At 38.5% G+C, this 20739-nt stretch overlaps 1 long non-coding RNA gene across 1 annotated transcript in view; it reads right to left on the reverse strand.

The window, feature by feature from the left end:
- Nucleotides 1-16770: 16770 nt before the first annotated feature.
- Nucleotides 16771-20739, reverse strand: part of LOC132428020 (uncharacterized) — a 28804-nt gene continuing 24835 nt past the window's right edge. Inside the window, exon 4 of the long non-coding RNA XR_009520056.1 lies at nucleotides 16771-17032. This is a non-coding gene — a long non-coding RNA (uncharacterized lncRNA). The remainder of the gene's footprint in view (nucleotides 17033-20739) is intronic.

The raw sequence follows: 20739 nt of genomic DNA on the forward strand, positions 1-20739 counted from the left end.
GACTATGAACTTCCACTCTGGGACCTGAGCAGGTCCTGTGTGTTAAGTGGCCATTCTAGAGCAAATAGAAAGAATTTCTGTCAGTGTACTAGCTGTCTGGTATGCACATAGAGCGGGATTTCCATGCATCATGTAGCAATTAAAAATAGAGGACCAAAAATAGAGTTATATGACATGGTTCCTAGCTACTTGTAGAGTCTCAGTCAGTGTTTCTTGGACAGGTGGCTGGGTGGATGGTTGAATGGAAGGAAAGAAGGAAGGAAGAGAAGAAAGAAAAGACTGTCATCACCCCAACAGTTTGGGAGTCAACATTTTCAATATTATCCAGAGTAAATATTTGCCTCTGGACATCAAAGGGAGAGGTTGGAGGAAGGGACCACTGTACTTCTCCAAAATCCTCTCTCTCACCTTCTTCCCTAACCCCAAATAAGAGGAGGACTGATGTGGATGGGTTAAAGATAAGGCCAACTTGGTGGTGACAGAACTGAGAAAATGTGCTGAAGGAAAGGGCTTGAGGTTCAGGAATTTGGGTCTCAGATGACTTAAAGTTAGATTTCTTAACACTCCATTTACTTCAACAATGTTTGATGAATTTGTAGGATAATTTATGTACCTCTCAATGCTTTAGATATCTGAATTCCATCAGTTCAATCAAAGGACTGTTCTCACTGCATGGATTTCTTTTTATGATGTTAATAATGAAATCTTGCAACAGCAACTCTTGTCTGAACCAAATTTAATCTTTTGAGTGTCAAAGGAAATACTTTAGATACTATAAGTTCATGTTGTAGGAGTTAAAGGAGTAGCTTCTTTTAAAAGTTTGAGGGCTTCTTGGGCTTCCCTGGTGGCACAGTGGTTGAGAGTCCACCTGCCGATGCAAGGGACACGGGTTCGTGCCCCGGTCCGGGAGGATCCCACATGCCGCGGAGCGGCTGGGCCCGTGAGCTGTGGCCGCTGGGCCTGCGCGTCCAGAGCCTGTGCTCCTCAACGGGAGAGGCCACAGCAGTGAGAGACCCGCGTACCGCAAAAAAAAAAAAAAGTTTGAGGGCTTCTAATCACACATTTTTCTCTTGTAATACATAGTTACTGGGGGAAAATTGGAAAATACAGAAAAATGTAAGAAATAGAAATTATTTGTTAGATTTCCTTTCAGAGATAAGGAGGGCAATGCCAGTGTTGCCAATATTCTAGTTCTTTTTCTTCCTCTTGAGAATAAAGTTCCCCAAAGTAGGCGGGGCATAAATGAGTTCTGGTCAGTGGTATAAAGATGCAAGTGATGTGTCTCAGTTCCAGGCTATACCTTTGCAACTCCTTTCTTCACCTGCCAAATGAATGCATAAAGGAATTCAGTTTCTAGAAGATGGGAAGTGCCTGGTTCCCCAAATGCAAATTGAATGCAGAAAAGTCACCCTCCAATCCTGCATTGGATGATGACATAACAAGTAATAAACTTTTAGGGTTAAATCACAGAGACTTGGGGGGTTGTGTATTACAGCAGGTAGCCAACCCTGACTAATACAGACAATCACTAACATTTCCTCATGGTACCTTTCAGTCTTTTTTCTATGTATATATTCAGCACAGCTGTGGTCATTTAAAAATACGCCTTTGTATTCTGAATTTTTATTTAATATTATCCCAGAAGGATTTTCTGTTCTATTATAAATGCTTCATAAACGTAACTCTTAATAACTACATAGTATTCTATCATATGTATATATTACAATTTATATAACCAAAGTTTATTTGCAGATAAGTTCTATTCAGTTTTTTACTGTAACTATCTGGTAAACATGTTTATGCATAAATTTGTGTACACATATCTTTTCATTTTCTTTAAATAGATTGTTAGAATCACTGGGTTAAATAGTGTGAATATTTTAAGTATTGATTCAGATATATACTGACAAACAGTTTTTCCTAAAATCTGCATTCCCATCATAAGTGATACGGAAGTGCTTCTTTATCACAATTTCACTAGTATCAAGGATTATAATAATGAGTACTTTTAACTAAAATTTCTGTTTTTAACATGGGAACATGCCTTTGACAACAGGGTTAACAGACTATGAAGAAAATAAGTTGTACAGTGTATGCTGGGTTCTACAGATTATCTGCTTCTTAAGTAGTGGAGCTGCAGATTCCACTATGTTTACAAATTCCAGCATATGAAAGGCAGAATCTTCAAGAATAGGAGACCACTTTAACAGCATAAGCTGTTCAAAATCTATAAGAATGAGGGCAAAGGACTGGGAGATAATATTTTAATAGGACTCTGAAGAATAAATTGGGAGCCTGCCACTCAGATAGGAGGGCAAAGGACACTACAGATGGAGAGCTATATATGTAAATACAGGGAGGCATAAATGACGGGCCAAGAGTGGAAAATAACAAGCCCATCTGTCGTTTTAAAACTTTGGAGGATGGCACAGAAGCTAAGACTGAAAAGAAGCTGTAGCCTGTGAAGGGCTATGTATGCCAGGCTAAGGAGTCTGGAATTTATCCTGTAACTAATAGAAGACAGACATGTTCATAACTTAGTTGCTTTTTAAGAAATAAAAATGACTTTGCATCATGTACAAGCCACTTTATAGACATTATCATTTTTGATTCTAAAAACAGCTCCACAAAGTAAGTCCTATATTATCCACACTTATAAGGTATGTCAAAAGTGAGGTCAGCAACAAGTCATCTGCATGTAAGAGCTAAGATGTGAACCTAGATCTTTCTAGCTTCAAGCCCATGATCTTCTCATTGTACCATATTGCCTTCTATGCTATAATGATGTGGAGGAAAAATTGGAAAAGAAACACAGTAGAGGCAATGCGACATATTAGGAGGATATTACCTTGTTCAGGGAAAAGAAAATTAGATCCTTAATTAACTATCTCTAGGATAAAGTAGAGTTCAAAAAGCCAAAATCAAAGGAAAGAGATTTTCAAGAAAAGGGGACTAGATTTAACATGGCAAGTACCTGATGGCCTTCTCAAGAGACTTCCGGAAGAGAGGCAGAAGATAGGGTGGGAGATGAGCAGTGGGAGCCAGAGTAGATGGGAGGTGACATTATAGAAATGGTATGAAAGCATGGTTGAGACCCTTACGTCATATCTTCTCTGATTCTTTTTATATCATTGCTAGGACCACTCATCATAATACTTCAAGATCATAATAATCAGTTTATATTATCAGAAACTATGTTATGGTTATAAACATATTTCCATTTGTCATCAAAATATACTTGAGTGGAGAAGCCATCTCATAACATTAGGAATTAAACTGCAGAAACTGTAGAAAAGTCCTAGCTTCAATAATATGATAACAGATTTCTCATGACATCTCTGAAAAATCGCACTAAGGAGTATGCCCGTGTCATTCCATCTATATCCAGGCACCATAGTAATTTACTGCAAATCAGAGATGAACCTTTTTTTCTAAGGAAGAATATAGAGGAGAGAGGTCTTAGTCAACTAAGGTACTACTGAATAAATTGTGCATACCATGGACGAATTTAATTATACTCTACTAATGCTTTATGTTAAACTCTATAGAGACTATAAAAGGACACTGAAGAAAGACCTTAAGAAGTCCCTATATGTAGTGTTTGTACTTAATAAATTTCTCAGTATCCTTAAGATAAGATCTTTGCAAAAATTGACCTTGTCTATGCCTATTAATTGTTGATCATTAATGACATGACTATAGATGCCCAATCAGTGATCCAGAAATAGTTTGTTATGTCATTTAGAATTTCTGTTATCCTTCAAATCCTTGAATTTCCTCACATTCTAGAGTTTTGTTTCAGAGATCTTATAACGACTCTACATGTGTGTATCAGTCAGAAAACAGAAGTTACTCTAGACATTTCCAACAGAGGAGTTTAATACAGGAAATGTGTTACACTGGTAACGGAAGCTCTGAGAAGGCAAGTAAAGGATGGTGACAATACCAGAGGTTAGAAAATTAGTAGCCACAACTACTAGAAGGAGGAAGGGAGAAATCAATGCTACTGAAGTTTCAAAGCCAAGTCCCAATGCCAAGTGGAAGCATAGTGGGCAACTCAGTGGGAATTGGAGCCACAGAAGAGACAAAGGAGAGACAGAGCCGTTACTCAAAGCAGAGAGAGAAAAGAAATACCTTCTCTTCTCCCTTTCTCCTGATTTCCAGCCTCTCACTTATGCCTCCTATTGGCCAAACTCTCCAAATGCCAGAGTGCAAGGGAACCTGAAAAGTGGAGCTCCCTCCAATATGTAGAAGGTCAGGGAATGTATCTGAGAGCAAAACAGAAAAATGACTAGCAAAAAGCACTAATATTTAAAAAATATGTTAATCATGGGCTCAATCAGAAAGCCTGAATTCACAGAAAAACTCAGAAACATATAAAGAAGAATCTTGGCTTCACAGTTTCCCGTAACTGCTGATAATGGTAAAATTCTAATGTCTTTTAAAGAAAGAGGAAAAAATGCTGATAATCTCATAAAAGGAGGACAGAGTGGGCATCCAAATAATGAGGGAAGTTTTGGAACGAGAACTTCCACTGGCACCTTCTTGGTTTACCCTATCCCTGCTATCAGCACGTAGCCAACTGAGATGAGTATGTGCAATACCAGTTGTGATCTAAAGCCAAGCAAGACTGAACTTCCCTGGGGCTCCACACTTTCTATTGTCAAACGTCTGACATTCCTGGGCTGCTTTATAACTTACTGGAAATACCATTCTATGGAGCTGGCCTCAGAAAAATGTTGCTTTCTGGGATGTTATATCATCATTCACTTCCCAGTCAGAATTGGTTTCTTATGTTAAGAATAAATCACAATTTCTTGTCAATGATTCTTCAGTTTATGGTGAGGGAGCTGTACACAGAAAAAAAATTAACAGTGGCTGGCTCTGAGAAGTGCTTCAAAGAATATCATTTGCATCATGAGTTCTTTCTGAAGTCAAAATCTCCCAGCTCAATTTTCACCAATACAATACAAACCTCATTTGAAATAATACAAATATAATACCAACCTAATTTGATTAACTACCATTATCACTATATACACAGCGTTGAAGCCACATACTTGGTGGTCATGGTGCACTCCCTAATTGCCTAGAGAATAATGAGAATAATAGTATGGAGTCTTGAGATCCAGAGCTGACAGTCGCAGGAGAGATCGACACTTCCAGGGAAAGCGTTGATGTTAAAAATGTGCTTGAAGCATATTTTCTGCCTGAATAGCTGGATGATTAACTTCTCAGAACCCTAAAATGTTATAATGGCGAAAGAGGGGAAATTCTTGAGGAATTCAAGACACTCTACCGTTCACTCACAAAGTAATAGTAACAGGTAACATTTACTGAGTATTTACGGCATACCAAGCACTGTTGTACACACTGCACTTCTCTTAACTCTTTTAAACATCACAACAACTCGCACATTTTCATCTTAGAAGTGAGGAAACAGGCAATAAAAGACCAATTTTCTAATGCTAGAAAATCAGAACTTGCCCTAGGATCACACAAACAGTGTCAGAGACAGAAATGATCCCAGGCAGACTGGTTCGTTCCAGAGTCCACTCTATTAAATATGCTACTCTCTGCCTGTTTCTTCTAGATGGTGATTACATTGTCTTGGCCACCTTATCATGGCACTTTAAAGAGTATTTGCATGAAAGCTTTGGCTTGAATCTTTGCCTGGTGAACTGCAATAGATTTAGACGTTACAATGGTAGATTACGTTGCTGCATGTAAGCCCCCTTCTATCCTATAAGGATTATATTTGCTCAATAGTTGTTATGGATTTCTCAGGACCACATCAGGGAAGAACTATGTTGTTGACATAGAGTCCTGGAAACACCTGGAATAAGCTTTCAGCCATACCAGCTAGTTGCTATGGATTGCTGTAAACAATTTACCTTAATCAAGTTTAAGGTTTTTTGTGGACAGGAATCTTATCCAAGCTGCCAAAATTGGAGAAAGTCAGGCTGAAATGGTGATGCTAACCTATAAATTAACTGAAGTGTTTATCTGAGGAGTTAATCCACACCTCCTGAGAGACTTCTCTAGCTCATTCTGTGACTCCAAGGTCTACCAAAAGAGCCATTCTACTGCATTACAAATGAGGAAATACCTCTCAACTTGCCACAGTCATATGCTTCCAGCCCACCTGAGAACTTGCTCAATAAATAAGAATATAACTTAGTTACTGCTCTGTCTGTACATATTGCATACTCACCTGCGCCCTAAAATTTATTTTTGTTAGAATTATAGAGATAGATCAAGGTAAGATCTGGGTCATTCTTGCTTCATAAAAGGTGCACAGGGGTGACATCATCATGTTACTAGCTATGAAGGGGTTTAATCCAAGAGCAGAACTAATGGAAGCATTTTACTACAAGCCAATTAATTTTCTTCTAGTTCTAAGGACTCGCAAAAACCATAGAGCAATAATTCTCTGGCCACTTCCTGTTCTGAAGTGGTCTCACTTGTTTCTCTTCTCAAAGCAATCACAGAAAGGGAACTCTATATCTAATAAAAAACGGATTCTGGGGCTTCCCTGGTAGCGCAGTGGTTGAGAGTCCGCCTGCCGATGCAGGGGACGCGGGTTTGTGCCCCGGTCGAGGAAGATCCCACATGCCGCGGAGCGGCTGGGCCCGTGAGCCATGGCCGCTGAGCTTGCGCGTCCGGAGCCCGTGCGCCGCAACGGGAGAGGCCACAGCAGTAAGAGGCCCGCGTACTGCAAAAAAAAAAAAAAAAAAAAAAAAAGAGAGATTCTAAGTATGCCAGGGATTGCTATGGTTCAGCATTAGTTTTTGAGATGCAATGGAACTCAAATTACATGAGCAATGTGATTTTTAGTGTCAAAGAACTATCTTGCTGAAGGCTCCTCCGGTTATCTATGGCTACATATTAAATTACTCCAAAATTTAGAGGCTTAAACAATGACAACATTTATTTTGCTCACAAATCTGCAATATAGGCAGAGCTCAATGAGGGTAGCTCATCTCTGCTCCACGTAACATCAGCCCCCTCAAAGGCAAGGGGGGCTGGAATCATCTGAAGACTCATTCATTCACATAAATGGTGATTGATACCAGCTGTCAGCCTAGCTGTTAGCTGGGATTTTAGCCAGGACACCGACATGTGGCCTGGACTTCCTCATGACATGGTGGTTGATTCCAAAAGGACAAGTGCCCTGAGCAAGAGAGAGTCAGGCAGAGGCTGGATTTCCTTCTATGTCCTAACCTTGGAAGTCATGCAGTGTCACAACCATCACATTCTACTGTGTGAGGCAGTTAGAAAGATGCACCTAGGTTCAAGGGGAAAAAAACAGACCCCCACCTCTGAATGGGGGAATGTCAATGCACCAGTGTAAGAAGAGCACATGGGATGGGATATATGTCGGGGCTGCAATCGTTGGAAAAAACAATCAGGCACAAAAACCTACTAGTTTCTTTGCTCATCTTTTGAGTCAGCCCAAACAGAGCAATGCCACTCTCTAGGAGGCTTGCCTTACACTCTCTATTTCTTTGAGGATGCCCATCAAAGTATTTTTCTTACTCTTTTTTGGATTCAAAAAGAAGACGGCCTTTTTCTGTTCCTCTAACATCGGCAGAACTCCATATAAAGTATATGTAAGTTTTACATATATCGTATGTCCTACAGAAAGACTGTATGATTGGCAGTTGTGTGTATTATAGACAGTATCTTTTTTATGTCTGTGGTCTTTTGAATAATTTTTGTGAACCAAAGAGGAAATATAAAGGGTTATATGAATTCCATTTTAATATTTATGATTAGCTTTATAATATTGTATAATTTACACTACAAAACACGCTTGCTGGATGCCTATGCTTTCTTGTTTGAAAATACTGCTATTACTATTTTCCTCATATCTTTGGGATGTCGTAAATATAATCAAGTTTAAAAAAAAAAAAACCTATGCAACCAGAGGATAATCATTTTATCTTTGAATTTGTAGGTAATAAATCAGATTCTATCATGGTCAACATTTGTTGGCCATACAGGCCAACTAAGATGATTTGGTGAGATTCAGTGCATTGACCATAGATTCCCAAAGAGGAAAAGACCTCCAACAATACAGTCATCCCTAGGTATCCCCAGGCCATGGGTCCCAGAACCCCCACAGATACCAAAATTCATGGATGCTCAAATTCCTTACAGTTGGCACTCCGTATCCTTGGGTTCTGAATCTGTGGCTTCAAGCAACGCTGGATCGAATCCACAGATGTGGAGCCCACGGGTACAGAGGGTCAACTGTATTTCAAGTCAATACTGTGTGCTTATTTGAGGATAGGATGATTAGGAAGCTTCCATGCCTTTTGTAAATATTTTGCTTCCGTCTAGATTTTGCTAATTGTGCTATATCACATTCTATGAAATATTCTGAATGAAGATGGAAAAAATCATGAAATGTCTTAAAAAAATCAGATCTCCGTAACTAATACAAGAGTAAACACAGCTGAAAAAACTGATTGCCCTACCCTTAATTCAGAGACTATTACTTAGTGGAAGAAGGAAAAAATCTATCAAAGAAGGAGGGTCATTGATTCTAACACCTAATCAGAGAATCTTAAAGAAAAAATGAAGAAAGGCAAAAACATTTTGGATTTATGGACATAATTCTGTATAACTCCTGACAATAGTAAAATTCTGTCATATTTTTTAAGTTGGTAATTTTGTAAAGAAATAAAGAAAAGGCAGCATTTTCCCTAATCTGGCGCATTTGTTTTAGGGGGAAAAATGCTGAAATTGTATTGTTTTAAAGGAAACACGCTCTGAACATTTGTTGACAAGACCCAAAGGAAGGTTTTTTGTGGAGGTTATTTTGTTTGTTTCTGTCTTTGTAGTGTCTGTACTTTTGAAAATTCCCCTGGTAACTGAATTTTAAAGATTATTGCTCAAACTTGGTAGATTTGAGGCAAATTGTTTATGAAAGTGTTGTGAAAATAAAAAAGACTTGAATAAAGCCATCTTTAAAAGTAGCAGCTATGAATTGGAGTGGTTGGAAATTTAAAAAAAAAATACTTGCAGCATAGCCAAAATTGTTAGTGAGTCAAGATAATTTTCGCAAATAGGTGTCTGAGTTTGCAGGAAGGGGTGAAAGAATAAACAACCCAGGGACACAATTATTACAAATTAACGCAAAATAAATAGCCTGCCTGGAATAACCATTACCTACCCACATACTTGCACACATTAGTAATGAGACTTCTGTCAATACCTACCTATAAGTCACTTTCATTCTTTTACAGCTGAACTTGGTCCATGGAGGAGTAGAAGGCGAGAAGAAGAGAACAGGAGGCCATAGTATGATAATTTAGGACTCTACATTTCAAATATTATTTTAATCCCGTATATTTCTTCTTCCCCCCTGAGATTGAATCAGTGTTTCAGGAAATCTTTCCACCTCAGCAGTTAGTTAAACTAAGAGAATAAAATAACTATGATCTTTGAAGAAAGGAAGAAAAGAAAGATAAGGAAGAAGGGAGAACATAGGAGAATCAACAGTGAAATGAAGGAAGGCCAAAAAGAAAGAAAAGAGAAAGATTAGGCAATACAGAGGAAAGGAAACAAGAAAAAAAAAGGAAAAAGTGGGAAGCAAAAAGTGAGGATACCGTGAGCCAGGCACTAGCCCATTGAGGCCCACAGACTAGATCCAGCCCATTGCCGGTGTGTGTACAGTACCAGCCAAGAATGGTTTTTACATTTTTAAATGGTTGGAAAAAAATCAAAAGAAGAACAATATTTTATGATACATAAGATTGGTATGTCCATACATAAAGTTTTATTGGTTATATAAAAACTTGTGCTCATAAATAAAGTTTTATTGGAACACACCTATGTCCATTATTACATGTTGTCCAGGGTGTTTTTGTGCTAAAAGGGCAGAGTAGTGTAGTTGTGACAGAGACTATAACCCCCAAAGACTAAAATATTTATTATGTGGTCCTCACAGAAAAAGTCTGTGGACCCCTATAAATATTTATCAAATATCAACTATGTACTCAGCACTACCCTCTATTTGATGGAGGATACAAAAGAAAAGAAAAGAATGAAGACGTGGTTTCTATCTTTGGGCACTTACAATCTAGTTGAGGAAAGGGAAATTGGTAGCTGTTGTCCCTCATAGTTGATTTCTAGGAACTACAAAAATAGTATTCATGTATGGTTTATTTCTTCTTTCTTTTTTTTTTTTTTTGCAAATGTTAACATCAACTTTACTAATGTTCATCCGAAACAAGAAAGGTTCAAAATGACTTTCAAAATAGGAAAATGTGCAACCAATCTGTGCTATATCCATGGGATGGGATACTATTTAACAATAACAAAAAATAACTTTCAAGCCACCTAAGACACAGAAGTGACTTAAATGCATATGGCTAAGTAAAGAAGCCAGTCTGAATACGGTTTCATATCATATGATCTGATTAATATTAAATTCTGAAAAGGACAAAATTATATAGATGTTAAAATAATCAGTGGTTACCAGGGTTCCATGGGTGTCCAGGGTGTTGAATAGGTAGTGAATGTATGATAACTTTTTTTTTAACATCTTTATTGGAATATAATTGCTTTACAATGTTGTGTTAGTTTCTACTGTATAACAAAGTGAATCAGCTATACATATACATATATCCCCATATCCTCTCCCTCTTGCATCTCCCTCCCACACTCCCTATCCCACCCTTCTAGGTGGTCACAAAGCACCAAGCTGATCTCTCCATGCTATGCAGCTGCTTCCCACTAGCTATCTATTTTACATTGGGTAGTGTATATATGTCAATGCTACTCTCTCAATCATCCCAGCTTACCCTTCCCCTTCCCTGTTTCTCCAAAGAAGGTATACAGATTGCCAAAAAACACATGAAAGGATGCTCAACATCATTAATCATTAGAGAAATGCAAATCAAAACTACAATGAGGTATCACCTCACACCAGTCAGAATGGCCATCATCAAAAAAATCTACAAACATAAATGCTGGAGGGGGTGTGGAGAAAAGGGAATCCTCTTGCACTGCTTGTGGGGATGTGAATCGGTACAGCCACTATGGAGAACAGTATGGAGGTTCCTTAACTAAAAATAGAACTATCATATGACCCAGCCATCCCACTACTGGGCATATATGCTGAGAAAACCATAATTCAAAAAGAGTCATGTACCACAATGTTCACTGCAGCTCTATTTACAATAGCCAGGACACGGAAGCAGCCTAAATGTCCATTGACAGATGAATGGATAAAGAAGATGTGGCACGTATATACAATGGAATATTGCTCAGCCATAAAAAGAAATGAAATTGAGCTATTTGTAGTGAGGTGGATGGACCAAGAGTCTGTCATACAGAGTGAAGTAAATCAGAAAGAGAAAAACAAATACCGTTTGCTAACACATATATATGGAATCTAAAAAAAAAAAAAAAAAATGGTTCTGATGAACCTAGGGACAGGACAGGAATAAAGACGCAGATGTAGAGAATGGACTGGAGGTTTATTTCTTCTTATTCTTGCTAAACTTGATACCTTGTAAACAGTCATAGTATTAGAACTCATGCAGTTAGAGTACAATTGCATCCTTAAAACTTCTATTTATATCCTTAAATTCTAGTTTCACATCATCATCTACGTTTTCAACAAACCTACAAAATACCACAAATATGCAACACACAAAAGCACAACAAACGTATCAAATACCACAAAGGCTTGATCTCGAATAGATAATCCAGCAAACCAGTGTCTCAGTGAGACAATTCCTAAAAGAGAGGAAAGTTTTGGCAGAAGATGTATACAAACATCTAAGGATTTAATGTGACCCTATATGTTGGGTTGCTGATCCAAAAGGGATGATATGGGTCACCCTCATCAGGCTAAAATAGAAGTAAAATGCCCTAATGCTCCCCTCGAGTGTTTTCTTTAAAAGTGGCAATTTTTCAACACTCTTAATGGCTGCACTGTCCAATATGGTGGCCACTGACCAAGTGTGGTTAGTGAGCACTTGAAATAGGCTGGTCCAATTTGAGATGTGCTGTAATTATAAAGCACACATTCTATGTCCAAGACTTACTATGAAAAAAAGAATGAAAAACATCTAATTAGTATTTTTTTCTAGATCTTGATTGCATGCTAAAATAATATTTTGGATATATTTGATTAGAGTAAGTATTTTATTCAAATTAATTTTGCCTGCTTTTTAAACTTTAAAAAATGTGGGGCTTCCCTGGTGGCGCAGTGGTTGAGAGTCTGCCTGCCGATGCAGGGTACACGGGTTCATGCCCCAGTCCAGGAAGATCCCACATGCCGCGGAGTGGCTGGGCCCGTGAGCCATGGCGGCTGAGCCTGTGCATCCGGAGCCTGTGCTCCGCAACGGGAGAGGCCACAACAGTGAGAGACCCGCGTACCGCAAAAAAAAAATGTGGATACTACAAAATATTAAATGACCTATGTGTTTGCATCATAGTTTAATTGCACAAAGATGCTTTAACACGTTGATTGGGCCATTGCTAGGTCTGTGTTAAAGAGGTAGCTGCATGGCTCATTTCCTCAACTCCTTCATTGCTCAAATGTCCTCTACTTGACAAGGTCACTCAATGTAAATTACAGCTCCCTAAATTCCTGACCTCCTTATGCAGCTCTATGTCTTTTCAATTAACATTTATTATCAACCTAGCTCACTACATAGCTTATTTATTATATTGATTGTTTATGGTCTTTCCCCCCTGCCTCTACCTCTGTAAGGTAGAATTATATCTGTTTTTCCTCACTGATGCATCCTCAGCACATAGAACAGTGCCTGGGACGTGGTAGGCAACTTTTTAAAATATGCTGAATAAATGAACGGTAAATGTTCAAAGAAACATTGCAAAATATTCTAGTGAAATATCTATGATCAGTATGTGAGGCCTTTAGGCAAGGTTGTCAAAGGGTGGTGTTTTTTTTTAACCTGCTTTCCTGTAAGCTTATATCCTCCAACTTATGCCCAGCTCTATCCTCCAGGCCGCTGCCCCTGATGCTGAGACCTTGCTGTTCTTTACTTCCTGCTTCTAGGCCAGCTGAGAGATTTAGGGTTTGGGGCACTAGAGATCAGATTTTGGCCCTGGAGCAATATTACTGAGCCTCCCCCATGCAGTTGAATTGATATGTAGTACCTTAATAAAATGTTTCTGTGATGCAATTTATATACATGCCCTCATTTAACTGGATTAAAGTGAATATGACAAAGTGAGATTTGTTCATTCACCTCTGAGTTTGAATTGGAAAGTATTACCAACAGAAGCTCCTAAGAAATAGTATGTAAAACACAGCTGGGAGCTAAATTAATGGCACCAAATACATAACAGTGCCAACCATCAGATTTTGGGCTATAGGTATTAATGACACACCAAGCTTTTCCCATCAGGAATAAAAAGAAATATTGCTCTGAAAATGGTCCAAATCACCCAGAAGTTCTTGATTTTATCCAAAACTCATCAAATTCCATATTCTTTTCATATTTCTGCTTAAGTTTTTATACGTTAAATCACACCCAAATTATATTTAAATGGAGATTGCTCATGTCCAGGAAGAATTATTGTAGCATCTGCTCATTTATTATATCAAAGTTGTTAATATCCATTCTATTTTTTTTATGCCCCATTTTACCAGGAAGAGAAATGGTCTCATTTTGGCAGTCTTTACACTAAGACTACTACTTAGTTTCTTGATGTAAACCTTACATCCAAGTAGAACTGCCAACTCTTATCATGTGACCTAAGACTCATACTTCTTGTCTAGTAATATTTTCCCAAGGGAACTCCCAGGCTCTGTGATTGATATCCTCACCATTAGAGAGTCACTCCTTTGTTTATGTTGTATAATCTGGGACAAGACATTTTTATCCTTAGAAGTCTTTGTTGAAAATCATTACTCTGTGGAGTGTTACATATGGTTAAGGTATTATTAGAGATTTATACCTTAGCATAGATTAGTATATCAAATTGTTTCCCTATTTAATTGCCAGTTGACATTGTTGTTCTGAGAGAATGAGGCATACGAGATGAAAACTGATGAGAAGATCAGGAGATGAGAGAGAGTGCTATATTTCAGAGTATTGAACTTAATCTGAAGTAGAGAGGATTCCTTGGAGAATGGAAATAAAAGGCTTTGGTCAGTCATGAGGAGACTGGGGGCCAGAAGAAGGGAGAGAGATCAGGACGATCAAACAGAGCTGGGAGATAAGGAAGGGGCTATGTAGAAATTTCACTTAGTGCTCCATGGCTCTTTTACTCTCTCTTACTCATCATTAATACTAGTCAAAATGCCTCTTTTTATTTCAAATTACTGTCTTACCCAAGGACCTGGCAAAAACCAGAAGGTACACTTATACATTGGAAGATTTGAGGAGAGTTTAATTAAAATCATTTTTTGCAAATGTGTGTGCAGGGTTTAGGAGGAGCGAGAGGGCGCACTACAGTACCTTGAAACTAGCAACAGAAGGGAACTGTGACCAGCCCTGGGTCTGAAAATGCAAACAGTGGAAAAGAGTATTAGAACTGAGATACAAAACTGGATGAAGAGGTTCCCTGACGTGAGCCGTGGCCTTTGGTAGAGGAACAAAGCCAACCCTCAGCAACCCGGCAGACAAGGAGGTGGGAGAATAAATACAGGGACCTCATACCCCTCCCAGCCTCCAACTTCCTGCTAGAGCCTCTGTTAGCCAGACCCAACCTTTAACAGAAGGTCCTGTTAATAGCAAAGGAGCCTAGCCTATTTTCAACAAGGAAGAGAAAGAAACTGTTTCTGTCAACTTTTTATAGAATATTACATTTTTAATAAACTATTCTTCATTTCAAAGTGAGTTCATGCTTTCCTCATCCTCCCCATTGTTAGTCAAGACTTCAGAATTTCTACAGGCACTAAATTCTGGGTTGAAAATAATGTATCATATTGGAATCAACGGAGTACAAATGTAAAGTGCCCCTAACTTATAACAGATTTTTTTTTAGTTGTTGCAACTGTATTCAATCAACTGTACCCAAGCAACTGAACTAAACTATTCTAAGTCAAAGCCAAAAAAATGACAGGCTCATGAAAAAATTATTTTGGAAGCTGGAAACATTTGCCTTGGTATCACTCTTAATGTTACTTGAAAATTTTGTACACAGGGACAGACATAGGATACCCACACACACACAAACACACAGACACACCCCTATAGCCAGCAAGCTAAACGGGTATTCAGAGCTACACAGTTCACAATTAAGTGAAAAAAGAAAAGAAAACAACACTGCTGTCATGCACAGACAGATGAACAATTGGGATGACAGCTGTATGCCAACAACCTGTGGGTGATAGAGAGCTGAAACGAGATTCCAAGTTAGGTGGAAAATAGGATGTACTTCTAGAGTTGTGTTTTCTATAACCACCAAGAAATAAAAGAATATAATATAGAACTTAGGGGTCCTAAAAATTAAAACCCATACCTTGCAAGAATCACTGTTTCAAAGTTCCAGTTCTGAGGTTCACTACTTCGCCAATTACAATTCCAACATTTTGCATAAAACAAATGCATAAATTAATTAACAATTCCCAGGAAATAGTGTTGTTTTGAGTCTTGGGGTTTTATTTGTCTATTTATTTATTTATCAGTCTTTGCTTATTTTAGCAAATAGCTTTTTTCTTAACCAAAGAACTTGAAATGAAAAGAACTAAGTCAAAGCAATACTAGATGACGAGTATGTTTTTTTCCATAAAGGCTTTGCTTTTATTCTTGGAAGAAAAGAAAATGACTGTGAGATCAGTCCTTTGACAATTCACAGACATTGACTGTAACAGCTCTCTTTGAAGCCGACGTTCAAGCATCAGAGGCTTTGTAGCTCCTATGTTTTGAGCGCTGGTATCCTAACAATCTAGTATAGGAGATAATGAGTCTCTATCTCTTTATTTGCCTCTGCTTAATGTTAGCAAAGCAAAGACAGCTAATTTTTCATCCACTGAATACTTATTATTCCCCCAAAGCCAGTGTTCTCACTGAAGAATGACTGGTTGTTAATTGAAAGTAAAGGAATTCCCTTTTTAAAAAATCTAATGATTTAGGAATTATAAATTCCTGCTTTTCCACCACTGATTACCACTTATATCCAAGATACTGTTACTTCTACATACACTAGGATGAGCATATGGGTTGTTAAGAATGGTGGCCATTCTGATTGGCAAGGGCTCATGATACACCAGTTATTACATATTTAGAACATTTATGTCCATTTTATATCAAACAACAAAACCCAATACCATCATAGACTCTAAATACAAAGCTTATGGAAGATGAGAAATACAACCTTCTTTTTTTTTTTTTTTTTTTGCGGTACGCGGGCCTCTCACTGTTGTGGCCTCTCCCGTTGCGGAGCGTAGGCTCCGGACGCGCAGGCTCAGTGGCCATGGCTCATGGGCCCAGCCACTCCGTGGCATGTGGGATCTTCCCGGACTGGGGCACGAACAAGTGTCCCCTGCATCGGCAGGCGGACTCTCAACTACTGTGCCACCAGAGAAGCCCACAACCTTCTTTTCATGTCTCCTCCCACTCCACGCCACATTTTATGGAAATGCTTCAGTATTTATGATCAATGGTAACTGATTTTTCATATTATATTTCTCTTTTAAGAATCACTTTTGGGGACTTCCCTGGTGGCGCAGCGGTTAAGAATCTGCCTGCCAATGCAGGGGACACGGGTTCGATTGCTAGTCTGGGAAGATCCCACATGCTACGGAGCAACTAAGCCTGTGCACCACAACTACTGAGCCCACGTGCTACAACTACTGAAGCCCGTGCTCAGCAACAAAAGAAGCCACTGCAATGAGAGCCTGCGCACTGCAACGAAGAGTAGCTCCCGTTCTCTGCAATTAGAGAAAGCCCACGCGCAGCAATGAAGACCCAACGCAACCAAAAAAAAAAAAAGAATTACTTTTGGGACGTCCTGGCTGTCCAGTGGTTAAGACTCCGCATTTCCAATGCAGGGGGCGAAGGTCGGATCCCTGGTCAGGGAAATAAGATCCCATCTGCTGTGCAGTGTGGCCAAAAAAAAAGTAATAATAATGTCGTATGTCAATTGTACCTCATTAAAAAAAATCTTAAAAGAATCACTTTTTACATTTACACTAGGTTTTATAATTATATTAATTATTTAGATAGCGAACATGTTTTCTAGTCTTGGTATTACCCAGAATCTTTTTATTTCTTAATATTCCCCTCTTTTAAAGTTATGTTTTATTTCTCTATATTTTATTTCTCTCTGTGTTGATTCATTTTTTGATTGGATGGAGAAATACAGGAAGGTTACTTGGGTAGTATACAGGGGAGAAATCCAGGTTTGGGGGGCCTGAAACTTATACAACTTTAGGAGTTCTATTCAAGAAAAAAAATACACAATTATGATTACTCATTTACAGTATGTAAATTGTAACTTGATAAAAAATTAGGTATGAAAATAATTTTTATTCAGGATGAGAAATAAATTGCAAAATCTTAAAGTATGAACAAATACTACAAATGTTACAAAATCCAGAAAATAACATAGTGTTTATATTAGTTAATTGCCTGCTATAGTACATATTTTTCTACATTTTTTACTGCATCTTCTTTATACACCTCTTCATGACAGCTTTGTAGTACCATTTTCTATACAGAGGAGCAAAAGGGAATTCCTAGAGCATAGTTGATCAGATTTTGCCTCTGATTACTAATAGTTTCAAAAATTACTTTCAATTTCACAACTTGCTATTGATAATGTGATATAATTTTTTTGAACCCCTGTCATACTTGGGAAAACCACCATCTAGTTTCTTTCATATAGAGCAGAGTGGTTGAAGTATTCACAGACTCACTTCAGCTTGTCCATTTCAAACTCTGCTTCTCTACCACTCACTCACTTTGGGGGTTAGGGTTCTTCCCATGGAGGTAAAATCTCTGCCTTTGCATCGTGATGTCATGATATCTTTAACTATCTGCTTAACATATTCTGTCTTTAAAATTCAGAAATTTTATGCTTATGACTATGTGTGGGGTTTATTCATCAGTGTGCTTGGTGTTTTATTAGCCCTTTTGTTATAAAAACCAAATCTTTATGGACTCAGACCTGTGAATTTTTGTCATCAACTCCTGAAAGTCCCCATATATATACCAAACTACTCAGATCTCTCTTCCAGGTCAGTTCTCCCTTCTCTCCTCATATTTATTTTTTTAATCTCTCAATGCTGGGAGAATTCCTGAGTTGTCTTCCAATTTACTGGTTTTTGTTCCTACCATTTAAAACTGCTATTTACTGCTTCTGTCACCATCACGTTTCACCTCTAAGAAATGTTTCCTGACCACCCTGATATAAATCAAATGTCCTCACAATTTTTAAATTTTTTTAAAAAAATGCTTTTGGGTGGATGGACCTAGAGTCTGTCATACAGAGTGAAGTAAGTCAGAAAGAGAAAAACAAATACCATGTGCTAACACATATATATGGAATCTAAGAAAAAAAAAAAAGGTCATGAAGAACCTAGGGGTAAGACGGGAATAAAGACACAGACCTACTAGAGAATGGACTTGAAGATATGGGGAGGGGGAAGGGTAAGCTGTGACAAAGTGAGAGAGTGGCATGGACATATATACACTACCAATCGTAAAATAGATAGCTAGTGGGAAGCAACTGCATAGCACAGGGAGATCAGCTCAGTGCTTTGTGATCACCTAGAGGGGTGGGAGGGAGGGAGACGCAAGAGGGAAGAGATATGGGAACATATGTATATGTATAACTGATTCTCTTTGTTATAAAGCAGAAACTAACACACCATTGTAAAGCAATTATACTCCAATAAAGATGTAAAAAAAAAAAGAAAGAAACAAACAGTCTTGTAATAACCTAAATGGGAGAAGAATTTGAAAAAGAATAGATATATGTTTATGTATAACTGAATCACTTTGAAACTAACACAACATTGTAAATCAACTATAGTTCAATATAAAATAAAAACTTAAAAAAAGAAAGAAAAAAAAAAACTTTTGGCCTCGCAGTGTGGCACGTGGGATCTTAGTTCCCCAACCAGGGATTGAACCCATTCCCCCAGAGGGGAAGCGCAGAGCCCTAACCACTGGACCACCAAGGAATTCCCCCTTGCAATTTTTAATAATAAAATTAAATACATATTTTCTGAAGTTTTCTTTCATTTCTTGGGGGATTTTGTCAGAGCTTGTATAAGTCCCTGCACAAGTCTTTCAGAGTCAGGAGAGGATAGCAAGGTACAGCTTAGATTTTTGTTGTTGTTGATTTCCTAGTTGTTTCAGAGGACCAGCCTTTTGAGGGAAATAGAGAGTGTGTACAACATTTGAAGGCATCACTCTTGAGCTGAAGTCTCTTCTCTTTGGTAATTGTGGCAGCCCGCCATTGCCCCATTCCACTACTGTCAATAGCTAATCCTTAAAGGTTAGCTATTACAGAATCCTCCTTCTTCTTTGAATATAATAAAAAAATAAATATTTGGTCTTCCTCCCTAGTTCCTGGCACACAGCTCCTAAAACCCTTGCAATCTCCAGTGATAAAAGTATCTTTCATATGCTAATGAGAAGATAAGTGGCTGGGAAGATATCAGTAGCTGAGGACCCCTAGATACCTTCTGGTCACCAGAAAAGTCAACGCATGATTAGAGCGTTGGAACTTCCAGTCCCACCCCATACCTCCAGGAAGAGGAGAGGGGTTGTAGGTGGAATTAAATCACTAATGGCCAGTGATTTAATCAATTATACCTCTGTAATGAAACCTCGATAAAAACCTCTAAGCAATGGGTTGTGGCCTCTCCCGTTGCAGAGCCCAGGCTCCATGGCTCACGGGCCCAGCCGCTCCACGGCATGTGGGATCTTCCCAGACCGGGGCACGAACCCGTGTCCCCTGCATCGGCAGGCGGACTGTCAACCACTGCGCCACCAGGGAAGCCCGAAATTACCCATTTTTTAAGTGTGAAGAGTACATCCATAAAATCGTCTCAGTCCAATACTTTGTTTGGAATTAAGCTCTCTGAGAAACTGCTGTGAGAATCTCTAGTTTTATAGCCAAGTCAGACAGCGTGGGTAACCTGGGGGCCAATGTTGTGACTGACACCTAAAGGGAGGGCACCTTGTGAGACAGAGCACTTAAACCTGTAGGTAGTTAGCAGCAGAACTGACTTGAATTGTGGGACATACACTTGGTATCAGAATTAGTTGGTGTCGGGAGGAAAAAACACCTGACAATGCACCATCTCAGAAAAGTGCGCGACTGGAACGAAAGCCATTTCCTATTTTCTGTGCATCACAAGTTTACTCATCTCTGGGGTCTTCTTAACTTACACACACATTTCTTTAAGTGCATCAATGCTTACCTTTGACTCCAACTCTTTCCCCGGCAGACTTGGGAAGGTCAATTACCTCATGGTAACTTAACCAAATAAACAGAATAGGAAGAAAGTTACTTGTCCAAGAGGATCAACAAAGCAAACTACCAAAAAGATTCATGTATTTAAAATGTCTAAGTCGAGTCCAGTCACTCAGGTTTTTGCTCTCTTCAATCCTTTAGTTATACTCTACCTGTTCTACTTGGTTACTGGCCAACTGCCCAAACCTTAAGACTATAACCATTTTTCAGTTGATATCTTTAGGATTTTATAGATTATCTATACAAATAATGATAATCTTAACAGAGATGCCTTTTCTGTTCCATTGTCTTATGGAATGTTGGGCGTTTGCT

The sequence above is a fragment of the Delphinus delphis genome, chromosome 7, assembly GCF_949987515.2.
Source record: "Delphinus delphis chromosome 7, mDelDel1.2, whole genome shotgun sequence".
Classification (NCBI taxonomy): domain Eukaryota; kingdom Metazoa; phylum Chordata; class Mammalia; order Artiodactyla; family Delphinidae; genus Delphinus; species Delphinus delphis.